The 12839-nt window shown below is 44.3% G+C and overlaps 1 pseudogene; it reads right to left on the minus strand.

The window, feature by feature from the left end:
- Window positions 1-851: 851 nt before the first annotated feature.
- On the minus strand, window positions 852-1249 carry LOC142848640 (cytochrome c oxidase subunit 6C-2 pseudogene; annotated as a pseudogene).
- Between the last annotated feature and the right edge of the window lie 11590 nt (window positions 1250-12839).

A 12839-nucleotide genomic window follows, 5' to 3' on the forward strand; every position in this document is an offset into this window, starting at 1 on the left:
TTCTTCTTCTTCTTCTTCTTCTTCTTCTTCTTCTTCTTCTTCTTCTTCTTCTTCTTCTTCTTCTTCTTCTTCTTCTCTCCCTCCCTCCCCCTTCCTTCCTTCCTTCCTTCCTTCCTTCCTTCCTTCCTTCCTTCCAACCAGTAGTTTAGCCGAGTAGCTCTTCACCCTCCCCAAGCCAAGACCCCTAGGAGCACAAAGTGACAAGGACACAGATGCTGCTTACTTAAGGGGCAAGCAGAAGTCTTCCATCTAGCTGTAGTGCTATCTCAGATAGCCACAAACTGAGGAACACTCTACAGTGCATACTCTATGGTGTATGCTCTTGAACACAACATCATGAAAGACAAAGGATAAGGTTTGGAACGTTAACATTTTGTTTTTCTAAGGAGACTGAAAATTAAATGTCTTTTTAAATACTCTCAAACTATAGAATGCGCACTCTAAAGAACAATAGTTTGGACCATTGGTAAAATATGAATGCTGAGCTATCTTGGGGATGGTGAATTGTTTGAATTTCAGCCTTTTCATTTTATTCCGGTATCATTGTTGTGAGCGGGGATCAGTATCTTAGGACATACACACCCAGGAGTTTAGAGAAAATATACCCACATTGTATTCTTAACTGTTTTATAAATACATAACTGTATAATAATCTTATATAGGTAAAAATATAGATGTGTGCTTACCCCACACTCACTGTGCACCAGGGGAAACACTGACACAAATAGAGGATAGATGGATGGGTGGGTATGTGGGCAGATGGATAAATTGGTAGAGGAATACATAGATAGAATAGTAAAGCAAATGAGTAATAGTGTTTTATTTATTTTTTATTTTTTTTTACTGTCATATAACTGTTAATTGTTTGTTGAGATAAACTATTCCTTAGCCCACATATTCATGTTTCACACACAGTTCGGGAACACAGGTCAGCGACGAACTTCTTTTGAGTGCAATCCAAGTAAGTCTGAACATTCTGACGTCACTTTGCACTCTGGAAGATGCCAGCCTTCCTCATCTCTTCGAAGTCCTTCATGGAGTTGTACTTCCTGTAGAAATCTGCATATGCCTTCTTTCTGGGTTCAGCCACGCCAAACTTATAGGCAGCAGCCACTCCCAGGGCCACTACGAAAGCGCCAACAATGTGAACCTGCAGGCGCTTGGCCAGAAGACCACGCATCTGAGGTTTCGGCAACGCACCGGAACTCATGGTCGTGAATGTCCTCCACCCCAACGTCCTTCCCGGTTCACACCCAGTAATAGTGTTTTAAAAAGACTGACAAATGGTGTGAATTATCAAGTGGTTCTCTGCATTTTAACGCAGAATTTTCTTTATGTCTGGAATTATCATCAATTTGTGTGTATGTGTATAAGAGAGAGAGAGGAAGAGAGAGAGAAAGAGAGAGAGAAAGAGAGAGAGAGAGAGAGAGAGAGTTCTTCATGGAAACAGCCAGAATATTCTCCTTTCTTAATCGCCAACAGTAGATGAAGTGTATATAATGCGGTAGAACACACAGCTACAAAATAAGGTCACTCACATCAGTCACAATCAGCACCACAGCTAGGGAAAGCCTCCTCCTTCCCAGCACTGACTTGGCTAAACCCTTAAACAAAGCAAAACAGAACAACATTTAAAGCCCTGGCAGTTGTCACTGGCGAAGCAGAGTTCTCACCGGGTTACACCAGCCACCAATAAACTGTGTTTACATCCCCAAAAGCCCTTCCTTCTAACCTCTCAAAAGCATCAAGACATACCAACAAATTGCCAGTATCAGGCGGAGGTGTATATTCTATCCTCTGACAGGCTAGTGTCATCGGTTGTCCTCCAGGGTGCCCAAGTGGATATGTGCTAAACATAGCACTGATTTTTAGCACAGAGCGAAGCAAAAGAGAACATTTGTTCCTTTTTATCCTGACTGTTTTAATGGTGACATTCTCAATCTGTGTGTGTGTGTGTGTGTGTGTGTGTGTGTGTGTGTGTGTGTGTGTCTTTCTTTTCCTCAAAGACATCATCCGGTGACCTTGAAATCTGCACTGGCATTTTGTTGGCAGGAAGAGAAGCTCTTTCTTCTCATTTGCAAAATGAATAACAATTTGATCATCCTTAAACTTCTAAAAGGTTAATTATGCTCTCTCTGTGAGTACCAAATGAAAACCTGTTTTATCTCTGCCCAAATGAAGCCCACAGGGCTCACCCTCCTTCTGACTCTGCCAGGAGACCAAGTCCTTCCGGCTGTCAATTACCCACTATCAACTCTAGATCTGCAAGAGCTGCAGTAGATTTTCTCATCCCCCAAACCATGACAGCCCTCATTTGCCAGAGCTGGGTGGTGACTTTCAAATTTTCTCAGCAGGAAGAGTGTTATCTGGCTTTGGGCACGATGGAGAGAAAAGGGAAGCCGGTTGAGTGAGCAAAAGAGAAAGAAAAAGATGAAAGGCTTTTTGATGACTCCAGCTTCACCTCACTTCAAAGGTTTCCACCCAGAAACAATAAAACAAATCAAAACAAAAAAACTGCTAGGGTGGCAATAATAAAAACCATTGCCGTAAAAATTAAAAGCAAATTTAAAATATTAAAACTCGACTGCACTGAGAAGCATTAGGTCCTTGCTGATGCCGCAGCGCTGGACACGGTTTCACGTGTGTACATTGAAGATAACAGCACCTGTAGGTCCGTGTTTATGATTGGGGCAGGGGCACCTTCTATGGGAAAGGTTTGCCATTTGCCCCCCCCCCCATAAACCTTCTGAGCTGCTGCCATTTTGTGGTTGTGTGCAGCCTCTTTAGTCATAGGCAGAAACCACTTCTCAAAAAGCCAGGGTAAGAGAGTTACATTTCATTTTTATTATAAGGGAACCTCATCTTTCACAGAAAGGTAGTAGTGGAGAAAGGCAGCCAGGATGGGGGTGACCGAGATATCTTGCCTCTGCTTGATATTGGTTGCTCCTTGGTTTTTAATAACTTGTACAATTTCACATGAGCCAATCAAACTGTGTGATATGTGAGAAGGGAAACAGAAGAAAAATTGGAATGAGCAGTGTATTTTCCCCCTGAAGGAAATGTGTGTCTGTATACAGAAACTCGGGTTCTTGATTGACAATGACGGAATTATCAAGATACCGTGTGGAGCCTGATGTATGGACTAGACTGAAGTGTGTGTGTGTGTGTGTGTGCGCGCGTGCGTGCATGTGTGTCCTGTGAATAGAACAGCATGCCTCCTTTTACAGCAACACACCCATAAGAAAATGCAGCAGGAACAGGTTGAGAATGCTTCACTGAGAATAGGTATCAAGCCACTTGGCTAAACATAGACAAGGATTTTTCGGTTAATTTAAGTTGTAAGAGCTAATTAATAATAAGCCTAAGCTAAAAGGTCAGTTTATAATTAATATAAGCCTCTGTGTGTTTCTTTAGGACTGAATGACTGCAGGACCTGGCGGGACAGAAACTTTCGTCTACACGATGCTAAAGAAAAAGAGAAATGCAACAGACAAGAAAATAAAGGAGATAGTAAGATATATTGTATGAACTCATACAACCCTTGGTTGTGTTACGGATCTGTTGGCAAGAGCTGCCTTTGGACCTGGAATCATTTCAAGGTCTCTCCATAAGTTTCCACGCCAGTGGAGCATGAGTTTTGGTTGCAGGAAGCATGAAGCTGTTCACTGAGGTGCTTTGTTCCCTGCACCCCACCCCACCCACGACTCCACCTTTATCTCATATGGTCCAAGCTGGCCTGGAACTCTTTGTATAGCTGAGGATAATCTTGAACTTCTGATCTTTCTGCCCCACCTCCCCAGTACTGACATAGTAAGCATGTGCCTTTCTCTCCTGTGCTTATGCCTGATTGGTATGCAAGGCAGAACTCTTCTGCTTTTATTACATCTCAAGCCCTCCCTAAAGTTTGTTTGTTTTAAATTATTTTAGATTTGCTTATTTATCTTATGTATATGAGTGTTTTGTGTGAGTTCATGTACGCTGATAACCTATGTGCCCAGTGCCCTCAGAGGTCAGAAGAGGGTATCAGATCCCCTGGAACTTCAGTCACTGTGTTGGTGTTGGGAAGCAAACCCGAGTCCCTCTGCAAGAACAGGTGATCTTAGTCACCAAGCTGACCCTCTAGCTCCCTGAAGATTTTGAAACATAACTGAGCGTACCTCCTGTTGCTTTTCCTCCTACATCTGCCTCCTTCCAGCGTCTCCATCTGTCCTTCTGAGTTTCCTTCTTCCTTTTTTCCTTCCTACTTTCCCCTGGACCTATGCCTCAGACATATTGATGGGCCCATCCATATTGAAGAACCTGAAAAGCTGAAGGGAAATAATACAGTACCTCTAAGTAGTCGCTTTATCAAGACATAACACACCCATCACATTTATATTGGAAGTGCACAGCTGTGTTCTTCACAGGACTGTGCAGTCATCATGATGCTACCTTAGGAACATTTTCATTATCCTCCAGTGTGAACCCATCCACTCATAAGCAGTAGCAACTCCTCATCATTCCCTTTTACCCCCTTTTTTAATCTCCCCCCCTTTTTTTTTACCCTTTTTGCAAGGCCTGACTACATAATCTATCTTACCACTGACTAGCAGTATGATGGACATACTTTTTATTCATCGTTTGATAGTTGGTTGTTTTGAGATTATGGTTAATCCTTCTTAAATATTGGTGTACAGGTTATTTTGTTAAAAATATTTTTTTTAAAAAAAAATGTGTGTGTGCATGTCTGCACGCATGCACACACCTTTGGGGAAGAGGATGCAGCTGCCCACAGAGGTCAGAGACATTGGGATGCTCAGAATATTTATGTACTGTCTGATCTGAATGCCTGGAAAAACAGTATGCACTCAATGATCGAGCCATCTCTCCAGCCCTGTGTACAGTTCTTTTCTGGGCACTGATGTGGGTTTTTTTTTTCTCCCCAGAATGATGGAGAATCTCTTGGTTCCAATGAGCTTAACTCGGGAGCTTAAGGTATCAGATAATCAAATGTCACCAAAGTCACTCTGAGTCACTGACTCCCCAGTTCATTGTCTCAGGATCGACAAGCATAAGAAAGGTGAACAAGAGGTAAGCAGAAGAGAAAAGGTGGTTTTATTCAGGAAAAGTAGAAAAGCTCCCGAGGGAGAGCTGTCTCAAGAGAGGGGATTCTACTTGGTGTCCTGCCCACCAGCCCTTGTGAGTCTTATGATGGGGATTTGATGGAGACCATGGGATCATGATTGAGACTGAGCAGTCTTTGACCATCGTCTCATAGACTGAATCAGTGAGGGTCCTCCACATCCTGTGCTTTTCTCCTCAGCCCAACCAGAGAGATGATCGTGTATTGTTTGTTCAGTCAGGGGGCGTGGTCATATGTCATGGTCATGCTTGTCCACTCTCCCTCAGCTCATTTTACATGTGACATAGGCTGTTGGTGGCATCACTTGTCTTTCTTGTTTCCAGGCTACATAACTCACCTGTGATTTACTGGGGACCCTTGCCCTTTTCTCCTTCCTGCCTGTGCAGAGCCAAGTCCTGTCTCAACATGTTTCTAGTCACGCGGGATGAAACAGTGTATGGACTTCCCTTCTTTTTAAAAAATATTTATTTATTATGCACACAGTAGTCTGTTTGCATGGATACCTGCAGACCAAAAGAGCCCACCAGATCTCCTTACAGATGGTTGTGATCTACTGAGTGGTTGCTGGGAATTGAACTCAGGACCTCTGGAAGAGCAGCTAATGCTCTTAACCTCTGAGCCATTTCTCCAGCCCTATAAGCTGCCCTTTTTGTTATTATGCTCCTTGCCTTCTCTGTGTCCTGCGTGAATGTTTCTACAGACACTGTTCTTGGCATCCTGGTATTCTTGGCCATTTCTCTTATCTTGTTGTGTTTGCTTTTATTCCATTATATTTAAATGAAATCCCCCTAAGTCCCTCTCGTTGGTGGCTTTTGTTACAGTCATTGCATACTGTGTTCCTCCTTCTCCATGTCCCTTGAGCTTCAGCAAAGCCTGCATCACTGAGAGGAAAAGCAGGCCTATGTGGAACATAATCACGTGGGTAGTTAGATACAAAGTTAGAAACAGAGGTCATAGGCAAGAGTGTACAAATAGAAGACTGGAACACCTCGGATTCTAATGACCGCGCTGGTCAGATTTTAGGGCTGTATTCAGCACCAAGAAACTTAATGGTCTACTGTAGTCTCTTCCTTCCATCCATCGAACGTGCAAATGTGATGAGGGCCACAGCTGCAGCTGCAGGCTATGTCACCCTCAGCAGCACTAACCCCTTGCCTCGGGCAGCATCTGGACAGTGACAGGCTGCTCACCCTGATGATAAAGGGCGTGAGCGGATGGAGGACACCTTTGAGTCGCCGCAGCTCGCAGCCCCCGTGATTCCCAGCGGGCAACTTCTGTCTCCTTTTGCACACTAACCTCCAGTCAGACTCGAAGGGGCTTACAATTTTGCTCAAGGAGATGGTTCATAGTTTTGAACTTTTTGACAGCTGACCAATTAAAAACCTAGATGATCCCATTAACAAGCCAGGATTTTGAGCACTAGAAAGCACCTAAGTAGCTACCGCCCCCACCTCGCGCATCAGGAGCCTGAGAGAAATTCAAAGCTAATTACAGAGATGCGGGGGAGGCTCGTGGCCTCGGGGGTACTGGGCAGGACTCAGGTCATTAACTATGAGGCAGCAAAGTCTGTTTTAAACACATCTTCAGTGAGTCTTTCTATGTATCCACTTCAGGACTCTTTTGTTTTGGCTTCAAATTTCTGAGATTTTTATCCAATTCCAGTTAATGATGGACTCTGGCCCAACGTCCCTACAGTCATCATCACCACCACCTTAATCATCTTAATTACCGTGGGAGGTTTCTCTCACGGAGAGCACTGCCGCTCGGTGAGGTGCTGTGGTCAGTTGCACAGGTAACTTAGACAGTCTCGTCACATCAGTTTTCAGTCAGACGGCATTAACCTCTCAGTCTACGAGTGACGAAGCTGGGCAAGGTGTGCAATGAGAAAGACACGCACACACACAACCCTAAAATTTATTTATGTCACCATTTTGCAAACACGGTCAGAGTTCTCTCGGGACTAACCATGATGGAATGAGACTAGAGGCAAACATGGCGTGCTGTTTCTCTGAGCCCGTAATTCTGATAGTCAAACATGTTAAGCGCTTGGACTTTTGTGGGCATAGTGGTTATGAATAGTGCTGGGGCTGTTCTTATCATTATTTTGGTACTCTTAATTAACTAATACACAAAGCTAGAGCCCATATCAAACGGGGGTTTTTGAACTGAGGGCCTCTTTCCTCCTGATCATGAAAAGCATCTGAATCAACCTGTGCTGGAGCCTGCTGCATGGGGGCGGGAGGGGGTTACTCTTAAATAATGCAGATTCAAGAGGTTTCTGCATACCACAGAGTGATGCAAATTGCTTCCATAAGCATCCGTCCCTCGCAGAACCACAAGGATCCCAGCCATGGTCGTGGGAAGGCCAGCAGCAGCGCTGTGACTCGAGCCACCCTCGGGAGAGCAAAGCTGACGCATCCACAATGCTGGTAGCAACACGCAGAGACCCGGCAATACACACCATGTGAGATCAATCAAGAAGCAGCTGCAAGGTTTCATGATAAGTGAAACTTGGGGATCTAGGGCATGGAGAGGAAATGGCTCTGCAAGCCACATTTTATTGTGTTCTTATCAGAAATGAGAATGTCCATAGACTCTGTTAGCAGGAAAAACAACCCACACAACGAAGCCAGAACAAAGGCTACTATATCCATTTCCTATACCAAAGAACCCTACCATGAACACTTAGCTCTCTTTGCCCCAAGAGCTTGCAGTGCTGAAATTAGGGAAGCCCCCCAGAGTTACACCCTGCCAAAAACACTGGAGCGGCCCATGTTGAAACGATGCTTCCCTCCAGCCCTGGCATTTTTTACAATCACTGGAAAAATATCAAAAAATCATTTCTGATTTATGTCAAGCTGTCGTTTGAATCCAGGGCCTGGTGCAAGTCTCACAGTCACCAGGAGCCAGTCCCTTCAGTGGGGCTCCTCAGTGGGGGGTGACAAGGCTCTCAACCTCTCCTTTTTCTCCAAGCAACAGTTTGCTGCCGCCACTCCCTTTGCACTCAGACTCAACTCTGTTTGCTGTCAATAACAGACATTTACAAAACACTCTCCTGTGCCCAGTGCCCTAGGTGCTGAGGATAAGGTGACCGCACAGCAAACACGATCCTTGCCCTCCTGTTATTAACATTCGTAAGAGATGGCAGCCATGTGCCACTAAAAAATTCAAGTTAAAAAAAAAATAAGCAAACATCCTTATTCCTATCCTGACACACACACACACCCCGGCGAGCTGATCTTCACACAAAAGGAAGGGGTTCAAAATACAAGCCAAGAGGATTCAGGGTGTAGCTTCTTCTCAGGTGACATTATGCTTACTTAATATATGCACAAGAAATGGAGTTCAATCCCCTGGACTTCATAAGCCAGATATGGTGATGCAGAGAATGGGGAGAGGTAGAGATGGGAAGGGTCAGAAGTTCATGGTCAGCCTGGGCTATCAAGACTATCTATACAGAAACCAAACAACAAAAAGCAAACAAATAAACAAGCAAACAAACAAACAAAAAACCCGACTTAGCTGGGCAGTTCCAACTTCTCTAGTGAAAGACTAAACTCCATGCCATGTCAAGAGTTCCAGCCCCTGCTCTGATTACTGTACTTCAGTCATGCCCATCTCCCAGGTTGTACTCCGGAGACAGAGAATGATGTCTCTTCTAGTTTCCCAGTCTATGGGGTGCTTTCTGGTGAGCTCTTCCTGAGTTGTCTGGAGTGCCCATCTCTTGGTGTAGTCTAGACTGAAGTGCCACTTTATCCGCTCCCCTCTTCATGACAAGCTATTCTCAATGCTCGCTCTCACTGGGCAGCTTGACTCTTTCCAGTGATGTTTGCTGTCTCCCATCATGCTACATATGGAGACTGATTTACGTGTTGTCTACTGTGCTAGTTAAGCCTCATTGCCAACTCAATAGGCATTAGAAGTGACTAGGAAATGATGAGGCATTCCTTTGGGTGTGTCTGTGGAAGGGATTGCAGAGATTAACCAAGAGTTAAATCCAGCATTGTCCCATGGACTAGTGGCCTGGGCAGTACAAGATGATGATGTCCAGCCAGCCAACAGTGTGCCAGTTTTCTCTTTGTCCTTTGTTTCCATTGGCCATGGAGTAGGCTTTCCCAACCCCATGACACTTGCCTCAGCAGGTCGGGACAAACAACTATGGATCAAACCCAATCAGGAGTCAAAAGACATTTTTCCTCCTTGCCTCTTTTAGATATTTTGGTTATGGTGACACAATATGTAAGCAACGCCTGTTTTCCTCTGTTCACATCCATACATGTTAAAACAAGAAATTGGGGGCTAGCTGGGCTGTCACCGCGAAAAGGTAAGCAGAGAGAAGGACATGTGGGAATTCTAAAATCGGGACACACTTAGATGTGCCAAACAAGGGACAGTAAGATCGGAGGGTTGATTCCACTAAGGAGATACCACCTGACATACAAGTAGACCCAAACCTGAAAGAGTAAACACTTCATATGTCTTGAAGCTGGAGCAAGGACCATGAGAGCTTTAAGACTGAGGACTGTGAGGCAGAGAAGCAGGAAGCCAAGCCCCATCAGGGAAGTGTCAGGTAGAGGAGCCACTGATCATTTATCATTTTAAAGAGCAAGTCAGAAAGTCATCCCCCCAAGTGCATCACTGGGAACAGTGAAATTCGCTGGAGGAAAACTAGTTCTGCCATTTTGGCCAAATTAAAGCAGGTTTTTATTAAAATAGCAAATACTGACCAAGATAGAATTTGGTCAAGACCACCATCTGAAAACTTCCTAGTTGAGTGGCCCCAAGATACATGTTGGCCGGGCTTATATAGACAAAACGCATAGGTCACTATACTTTCCCATGAGACTTTGCTGTTATTTTCCAAGAACTACAAATCCCAGCATTCCAGGAAGCTACCTGATCTTTGGGCAGGTGGGGCTTGCAGGTTAATTTGGGATCAGACATTATCCCACAGATTTGTACAGTTCTTTTCTATTTTGGAGGGGTTATGTAGTGCTAAGATCATAGACTTTCACACCAGCTCTTTCCTTTGTAGTTCTGAGTCTTGCATAATATAGGCAAGTACTCTAGCACTGAGCAACAGCCCAGCCCAGAACACTGTCTGTTTACAGAAATTCCATCCCCAATACATTTCCGCATATAAAAGAAAGATCCTACTAGATTTCTAGGAGAAGCTCTTTCCCATACATAGCTGTCTCCCCTGCACTTGGCCAAATGTGTTTCTCTGTAGCAATGCCTACTGCCATTTCTAAGACTTTGAACTTCATCTTCATTGAAACAAGTTTATTTTCGACTTGATACTTTATTAGTTGCACAAACATTAATTATATTTTATAACTGGGAGAGCAATTACTCCTTGTATAATAAACCGGGTCAGGAAAAGATGTACCCAGACGCATAAAGGACACAACTTGTGGGAAGAGGATCACCCAAGAACTAGTTAGTATTCCATCACTAGTTAACTAAAAGTCTCTGCGATGTCTTCTTTGGATACCTGAGGTCTAAGACTCGGATCTAGGTTGAAAGTCTTATCCAACAGATATAAACAAGTTAACATGCACTCTTAAGCAATGAAAGAGGTATCTTGATAGAGGGAGCCATTATCAGGTTAGGGAGAAACCTGGTGCTAGGGAAATACCCAGGGATACACAAAGATGACCCCAACTAAGACCCTAATCAATAGTGGAGAGGGTGCCTGAATGACCTTTTCTTGTAATCAGATTGGTGATTACCCTAATTGTCATCTTAGAACCTTCATCCAGTAACTGATGGAAACAGATACAGAGATCCACAGCCAAGCACTTGACCAAGCTCCTGGAGTCCAGCTGAAGAAAGGGAAAAGGGATTTTGTGAGCGGGGGTGGGGGCAGTCAAGATCATGATGGTGAAACCCACAGAGACAGCTAACCAAAGCTAGTCGGAGTTCATGGACTCTGAACTGACAGCTGGGGAACAGCATGGAACTGAACTAGGCTCTCTACACGTGACAGTTTTGTGGCTTGGTCTGTTTATGGGGATCCTGGCAGTGGGAATGGGATCTATCCCTGGTGCATGAGCTGGCTTTTCGGAGCCTATTCCCTATGGTGGAATGCCTTGCTCAGGCTTGATGCAGTAGGGAGAGGCTTGGTCCTACCTCAGCTTGATGTGCCAGGCTGTGTTGACTCCCCAGGCAAGGCAGTACCCTCTCTGAGGAGTGGATAGGGGGTGGAGGAGGGGAAGCAGGAAGATGTAAGGAAATGGGAACTGTGGTTAGTATGTAAAATGAATAAAAAACTTAAAAAAAAATTTTTTAATGTGCTCTTAAACACAATCTTAAACTTTTGGACAAAGAATTGTTCCTAGTCACTGTCCTTTGCTGATATCACTTGTTGTCTAATTGGAGCTCAGCATATACAAAACACCGTAGCCATTGTCTCAAGCCTTCATACTTTATAATGTTCAAGACTTACCTTAGGTTCAACCAGAGAAATTTTAAAACAGATGAAAGAAGGCAAAGAAAGCTATTGACCTTAACGATCTCTCCTGGGGTCTAGGGAGACGGCTGAGTTGGTATGGTGCGTGCTGGACAAGCTGAAGAACCTAAGTTCAGACCTCTATCAGGGAGCAGTGGTAGATGCCTGTACATCCTGGGGAGACGGAGACAGGAAGATCTCTGGGGATTGCTGGCCAGCCAGTCTAGCAGAGCTGGTGAGCCTCCAGTTCAGAGGGAGAACCTGTATCCGAAACGTAAGGTGAAGTGTGATAGAGAAAGACACCTAATGCTGACTGCCAGCCTCTACACATACATACACAATATGAGCACAGGCACAGACATGTGGACACACACACGTGCCCACCACACACACAATGGTCTTCGTTGCTATGGCACAAATAGTCACCATTGTCCTTAGCTGGCATATACTGCTGCCCGCTCTGGGCTCAGCATTATGTAAACACGCTTTCCTCCATTGTCTCAAGTTAGCCTCAGAGCATCAGTTTGTTTCCCTTGAGGGAGAGCCAGGCATCAGCCCTGTTATTTACACATAAGTCAACTGAGACAAAGAAAGTCACTTAGTGACCGTGACTAGCTGAAAGCTGTAGCCACACTGCCTCCTTGTCCTCCAGTATGAGCAGCAACCAAGTGGCCTGGCTCCGTCCCCCATTCCTTCTCACAGAACCCTTGTGAGATTTTTTTAATATTGTGACAGAAAGGTTTCCTTCAATCACCCCCTCCATGCAAAGTAATCACCTGAATGAACAAGACTGGAAGAAGACATTGGTCAAAGGCATACCTAGTGTTTGGCATCACCTTAGAATCCCAAGCAAGGGACAAGTTGTAGGTACCTCATTTCACTTCAGAATTCTTGAGGGAGACAAGTGAGCCATGGTACAACCAAAGGACATTTTCCTTGAAAGAAATAATGGATTCAATTCTTTGCTTGTACTAACAAATTTATCTATCTATCTATCTATCTATCTATCTATCTCTGTCTTTCTTCATCTATTTGATTTTGGTTTTTTGTTTGTTTGTTTGTTTGAGAAGGGTTTCTCTGTGTAACAGTTCTGGCTGCTGAAACTCACTCTGTAGACCAGGCTGGACTTGAACTCACAGAGATCAAGCCTCATGATCAATGCCTCTGCCTCCTGAGTGCTGGGATTAAATGTGTGGGCCACATCTAGTCTAAAACCCAATTTTTATCACGTGCATTACACTTAATGAGACTTTTCAGTTTTCAAAG

The sequence above is a fragment of the Microtus pennsylvanicus genome, chromosome 4, assembly GCF_037038515.1.
Source record: "Microtus pennsylvanicus isolate mMicPen1 chromosome 4, mMicPen1.hap1, whole genome shotgun sequence".
Lineage (NCBI taxonomy): Eukaryota > Metazoa > Chordata > Mammalia > Rodentia > Cricetidae > Microtus > Microtus pennsylvanicus.